At 56.0% G+C, this 6,677-nt stretch overlaps 1 long non-coding RNA gene across 2 annotated transcripts; it reads right to left on the bottom strand.

Moving 5' to 3' along the window:
• Positions 1–1,388: 1,388 nt before the first annotated feature.
• Positions 1,389–6,055, bottom strand: LOC123577231. 2 transcript variants are annotated; one of them, XR_006701778.1, is made up of 2 exons: positions 5,054–6,055; positions 1,389–3,096 (listed from the first exon to the last, which is right to left on the bottom strand). It is a non-coding gene; the product is annotated as an uncharacterized LOC123577231 (long non-coding RNA). The 2 variants fall into 2 exon arrangements; XR_006701777.1 differs by lacking the exon at positions 5,054–6,055 and adding an exon at positions 3,589–4,225.
• Between the last annotated feature and the right edge of the window lie 622 nt (positions 6,056–6,677).

Here is a 6,677-nt window from a genome sequence, read left to right as displayed (position 1 = left end):
AGAACACGTCCCTTTGTACAAGTGTCAAGACAGGGCAGAGCTCCCCAAATCCGGAAGCAGGGAAGGAGCTGCTGTCTGGGCAAGAGCAGTGTCCACCGCGTGTGGGCTCCCGGCGAGGCCAACGGTCCAGGGCGGATGTGTCCGTGGGCCCGACACTCTGCCAGAGAGCCTCCGCGTCCCCACAGCTCCATCCGGCAGTTGTGGGAATTAGCCCATTTTCGGGAGGACAGAGGCAGAGAGGCTGCCTGCGGCATCTAAATTCATGCAGACTTGGGGCGCCCGGGTGGCTCAGTCAGTTGAGTGCCCAACTTCGGCTCAGGTCACGATCTCACTGTTTGTGAGTTTGAGCCCCGTGTCGGGCTCTGTGCAGACGGCGCAGAGCCCGCTTGGATCGTCTGTCCCCCTCTCTCTGCCCTTGCCCTGCTTGCACTCTCTCTCTCTCAAAATAAATAAAACATAATAATAATAATAAATATAATGTAAATAATAAATAAATAATAATAAACCCATGCAGATCTGACCGGGAGGCCCTGCTCAGTCACAGGGGCCACCCCTTTGTCCCAGCGCAGGATGGGAGAAAGCCGCTAGCTGCTATAGGGCTATCTGGATTCAGTTGGAAATTCCTGCTGGCAAGTGGCTAAAACACACACGTGTGTGTGTGTGTGTGGTCAGAGCTACAGCGGCGTTTCCAAGGGAGGGGCGTAGCTTGAACACACTCCCTGGCCTTAAATCCAAGCAGTGACACAGCCACTGGTCCACTGCTAGCCCTGCCTTCAGAAGCTCACTCCCGGCTGGCTCTTCTCACCTGCCCATTTCCTTCACAGCATCCTGGCTGCGTCCGGCTCCCCGGGCGTCAGCAGCCCTGACAGCTCTGCCAACACGTCCCAAAGGAAACGCCTTTTTAAGGCGTCCTTACATTTCGTCTGCTTTGCTCGATCTTTAATCAGAACTTCTTTGTTGCTGGGATGATGTATGTGATTCCCCCCCAAAAAAGGCAAAAACTCTTCGCCCGACTCCCTTAGGAAGCACTCCTTCCCTCCCTTCCCCTCCCTGCTCTCCTCTTCCCGCCCTCTCTCCCCCTCCCCTCCTTCTCTCCTCCTCCTCTTTCCTCCCCTCCCTTCACCCCCTTGCCCTCTCAGCATGGCTCTGTCCCAGTAACCGCTCGGTGGATTTCCTGCAGATCCACCTTTCTCTGGCTCCCTTTTCCTAGAAAGTGCCTCCTTTAGGAGGCCAGGCAGGTGTGACACAAGCAGACAAATCTGATGCAGACACCTACCAGGCAACAGACAGCTTTGCCCACACGTCCCCTAAATCCCAGAGTATTTTCTTCCATGTGTTAGAGGCAGGCAGTCTCACCCTGTTCAGACTGTGGAATTTGACGCATGCGCTGACTTTTTTAAAAAACAACTTTATTGAGGCATAAACAACACACCATAAAATTCGAGCATTTTAAGCATACACTTCAATAATTTTTAGCAAATTTTGCCACGTTGTGCAAACATCATCACGATCCAGTTTTAGAACATCTCCATCACCCCAGCAAGAGCCCTCATGCACATTTATAGCTAATCCCCGTTCCGGCCCCCAGCCCCAGGCAACCAGTGACCTACTTGTGGCTCTACAGATATGCTCTTACTGGACGTCTCACATCAAGGAGATCATATAGTATGTCGTCTTTCACTGGGTGTAATAGTAACAAGATTCACCCATGTTATAGCGTGTGTGTGTGTGTGTGAGAGAGAGAGAGAGAGAGAGAGAGAGTGCGTTCTCCTCTGTATGCACACTCTGACTTCTCATCTGGTTCCCTGCTGGTTGGGGACATCTGTCCAGTAGACATCAGATATGAATCCATACCTCAAGGGTAGTGAATTGAATATCAGTCCTTGCCATCTGGTAAACCGTGGCTTACAGGGTTATTGCCTTAAAGCCTTATTCTTACATCTCTGCCATCTTTAGTATGACGCGCTCCCTTCTCCAGCTAGTTCAGCCCGTCTGCACATGCAAACATGGATTGTTAACGGACATCAGATCGCTCCTCAAGCTGTTCCAAGTTGATGGTAATGGCGGTGCCTCCCACTAAGAACCCAGCACTCAATGGTTTCCTGCCTCCACTGCTCTCCAGAGAGCCAACCACATGCGGTGGCGGGGGGCACGGGGGTGGCCCTTGGCCCGGCGATGTCAAACACCACCACCTCAAGCAGAGTGAGGGAAGAGGGAAGGCAAGTCCAAAGATAGCGTATCTGTATTTGCATGGGGTACCTGTGAGGTACCATGCACAGACACATGTGTCTGATGAGAAAGGAGCCAGGAGTCCGTGTTGAATAAAATGAGGACAATTATTAGAAATAAATCTCAGTCCACTGCAACAATGGTCCCTTGGAAACTGCTGCACCCACATGGAAAGGAATAGAAAGTTCTGAGGTGGGCGGGCAGCCCAGGGATCGATTCACAGTGTTGGCTTCTCCAGAGTTAGCTCACCAGCCTCAGCCTGTTTCTAGAAAGACGATGGTCACAATGACCACGAGCCCGTGTCCTCAAGGGCAGAGAGGGCAAGGCACAGCCATGGGCTCACGAGAGCCCACATGACACCCACGGGGCAGGAGGACATTCAAACAGGGAGGCTGACAGGTCTTGTGCACTCCTGGTCACCCATTAGTGCTTGGTTCCACTTGTCCCTGCTGCCCAGGAGGTTAGGAAGTTTCTGGAACAGCATGCCTGGGCTGCAGAGACTGTGGGGCAGGGGAGAGCACGCCCTGGCTGCTGGACCCTTGGGGCATTCTCCCAGCATGCTCTGCTTCCCCCAGTGCACTTTTCTGCACCTGTGGAGGCTCTGTGGACATTAGGTCTGCTTCAACAACGGGTGGTTTTGGAGGAAAAGCAGCCCCTGAGCCTGAGGACTTGGAGGGGAGGCAGAGGACAGAACAAGGAGATTCTGAGGGTCCAGGGCACAAAGTGTGGGTGGCATCCCAGAATCCTGCCCACGGAGGGATGACCGGAAGCGGTCAGGAGCCAGTTCAGAAGACCTGATGGTGGGGCAGGTTCAATCCTGCCATACGCACAGCCCAGGCTGCCCACAGGGACGCTTCACGGAGAACGCTGTACAGAGGTGGGGGAAGAAGGGACACACGTCAGAATTAACTCTGGAGAGGAAGCATCCTGTCCAGGTCACTGAGACGCAGGAATGTCGGCCCCTTCCTTTCCCTGGAGGCAGGTGACTGGCTCTCTCTGGGAGCCCGTCCCTGCTCGGTCAGCGTGAGTCACACGGCTGGCCCCTCGCCGTGTGCACAGCTCTCAGACAGGACTCGTTGACACAGGGGAATTTGGGGGATAAAGCTGTTCTGTGGTGGATACACGACTTTGTGCATTCGTCAAACACAGAGCCTGCGCAGCCGGTGGAGTGAATCTTAATATAAACTACAGACTCCGGTGAATCATAGGGTGTTGGTATGGTTATCAATCGTAACAAATGTGCACGATATTAACAACAGGGGAAACTGCGCGGGAGTGGGGTGGGTCCATGGAACTCTGTGTCCTATCTGCTCAATTAGTCTGTAAATCTAAAACCATACCAAAATAATTAAGACTCACTTATAAAAAAAATTAGTATTTTTAAAATGCCTCTTCCATTGCCTGCTGGAGGGAGGTCTCCTTCCAGCCTGGATTCCGGGGTCCAGAGAGAAGGAGCAGGTGTAGGGAGTTTCCGGCATTTTCCCAGCGCCCCTTCTCGATGTGCAGGCACTTCGAAATTATTGTCTCTTTCTGCTTCCTTGTGGCCACGGGTGGATGGGTTACTTGGACAGTAAAACAGAAACACCCACGCAGGGTTCAAATTATAACCGCTCCGGGGTGGACAGGCCGCTGTTTCTGAACAAACCCAAGTGCAGGTGGTACATCTTCTAATTGGTCTGACCCTGACGGCAAGTCAAGCGCTACCTGAGAAGAAACTGTGTCTTAGGGCACCCTGAATGTCTTTTCCGGAAACTAAGGCACACACTCCTGGTGCTTTTCAGCCTTACCATGCTGGCCACAAATAGGGTCTGTTATACCATTAGAGGGCATCCCCGCCGATCCGATCGCTGTTACCTTGCGGACAGAGCCGGTGATTAGCCAGAGTAAACACAACAGAAGACACTGACACTGCAGTTGAGGGGCAGAGCCTCACGCCCAGTTGTATGTGTGCTTTGGGTGCGGGGAGGCACAGCTGCCATCTCCTGCCACCCGCTCCCCCCCTGCTCCCCACCCCTTCCCACCCTCCTCCCATCCCCATCCATCCCATCCTCTCCACCCCCAGGCCCTCCCCCTCCTAGCCCCCTCCCCACGCTTTTCCACCCCATCCTCTCCCATCCCATCCCCTCTCTGCCCATCCCCATCCCTCTCCCATCCCACCCGCTCCCCACCCCTTCCCACCCTCCTCCCATCCCCATCCATCCCATCCTCTCCACCCCCAGGCCCTCCCCCTCCTAGCCCCCTCCCCACGCTTTTCCACCCCATCCTCTCCCATCCCATCCCCTCTCTGCCCATCCCCATCCCTCTCCCATCCCACCTGCTCCCCACCCCTTCCCATCCCCCTCCCATCCTATGCTCATCCTTAGGGCCTCCTTACACGCTCCTGATGCTGCAGCGGAGAATAATTGCATAAGGAATGCCACCATTTCCAGCTCCCTTCTGCGCGTAATGTGGCTTGCTCCTCAAAAATCTCAGGGACGGCTCCCGTCATTATCTCCATAAGACAGATAAGGAAACGTGGCTTGGAAGATCACCTGCCCAAGGCTTCAGAGCGGAGGAGGCAAGACGGGCCCGGGCTCACCCAGTCTGGCTCAAAGCTGACACTCCTCCCTCCTCCCTGCATCCCTGGATCCCTCGCCGCCAGGTCCTCTGCCTGCATTGGCACAGGACGCCCTGGGAGCCGTGCGGTCCTACCACGTTCCCTTACCCAAGAAAGGGGACCGCAGGGCATGACCCTGCCTGTCTCTCCTTGACCTGGGGGCTCCGGAGGAAAATAAATGAAAGGGGTTGGCAGTTTGCCCTGACCGTCCCCCAGCCCCGACCGCACCTGTGCGGATGCTGCTTCCTCTGCTCCGCCTGTGACACAGGGGCCAGGCCAAGCCACAGAGAGCAGCTGAGTGTCCCCCGGGGCGCTCGTCTTCCAAGTTGCCGGAAGAGTAGAGTCAAGTGCAGATCTCACTTCCACTTCTTGCTGGTCGAGGGTATTAACGCTTCAGTCACCGTCTGCCCTCAGGAAAGTCTCCTCAGCGCTGGGGGCTCTGTCCTGTCCACGTGCCCTGAAGGGCCCCCTGATGGCCCCGAGGCCCCCTGCGATGACAGAATACTCCTCACCATCCCTGTGCAGCTCAGCGCTCTGGGCATGGCACCCTGAGTGGAAGGTCTCTGTTCCCAAACCCCTTGGTGACTCTCCACCACGCTCCTTTCCCTCTCCTGGCTGGCCGGAAAGATTACCATGGCAACCTTGGAAACGGTGTGTGTTGCGGGAGGCAGGGCCACGACAGCCTGGTCCCTGAGCGAAGCATGGCCCAGCGCCGCCCAGCCAGCCCGTCTGCCCACTGCCCCTGGGTGAGTCAGAAGCCAGCTTCTCAGGAGCCCGAGCCATCTCATACTTTGGAGACTCTTGGCTCTGGGGCTTGCCGACCTCCATGGTACATAGTGCTCCCCCGTGTTTCTGGAAACAGGCATGAATTCAAGCCAAGGGGGCACAACAGAGCCTGCGACACAGCTGTCCTTCCCTCCCTCCCACACGCACCCCCAGCTCCTGCTCTCCCTGCTTCCCTGTTCATGGCTGTATCTAAGCTTGGGTTCCCTGGGGACAATGACGGATGCTGCTGGGCCAAGATCAATGCATGGGAGGGCTTGGAGCAAGAGAGATCAAAGTCTCCCTGAAGGAAGTACATGCATTGCTTTCTAGGGATGAGAGGAGGGGGCTGGGAGGCTTCTGACTTGAGGATACTCACGTGTCAGGTGGGGGAGGGGCAGGACTCAAAGTAGAACTGGGTCCGCGGAGGCCCTGGAAAAGGGCCACCAGGGGACAGATGCCCACGGCCCTGCCGGCCACGGCCAGGACCACACCTGCGATGTGTGGGGATGTGATTCGGGAGGGGACGGTTTGCACAATGCTCTGGGTTGCCCAAGACTCGTGGGAAACAGCACGCTCTTCAAAAAACGAAGACGCCTTCTCCAAATGACTGACCCACCCATCGGTCAGGCAGAACCAGGAGCTCAAAGCGATGTCCTGACCTGGAAGTCAGGTGCACCTTACCTGCACAGGTGAGAGTGTGGTGCCATAGGCACCCCTGCCGTCTGCCTCCAGGGTGCCCCCGCCATCCAGGAGACCTGAGGAGGAAAGAGGGGAGAGAGGGAGAGGTAGAGAAGGAGGGACAGAGGGAGAGAGGGGACACAGGTGGGAATGGCCGTGCAGATTGGCCGATATAGCAGCAATGGCTCCCGCTCAGGGCTCAGAGGTGGAGCATCGCCCTCTGCCTCAGCTCCGCTGAACTCGGGACCAACAGCCAGCAACTCACAACTTCTCCGTGCCCCAGTTTAGGAAAAGTCACAGGACACCCAGACCACGCCGAACGCCCCGGTGTCTCTGTGCAGCAATTAAACCATCCCACAGCACTAGCTTCAATGCTGAGGAGGAAACAAGAAACAGCCTTTTGTTTTGA

Source organism: Leopardus geoffroyi, chromosome D2, assembly GCF_018350155.1.
Source record: "Leopardus geoffroyi isolate Oge1 chromosome D2, O.geoffroyi_Oge1_pat1.0, whole genome shotgun sequence".
Classification (NCBI taxonomy): domain Eukaryota; kingdom Metazoa; phylum Chordata; class Mammalia; order Carnivora; family Felidae; genus Leopardus; species Leopardus geoffroyi.
Note: the sequence above shows the minus strand (reverse complement) of the source record. Positions and strands in the feature narration are given on the sequence as shown.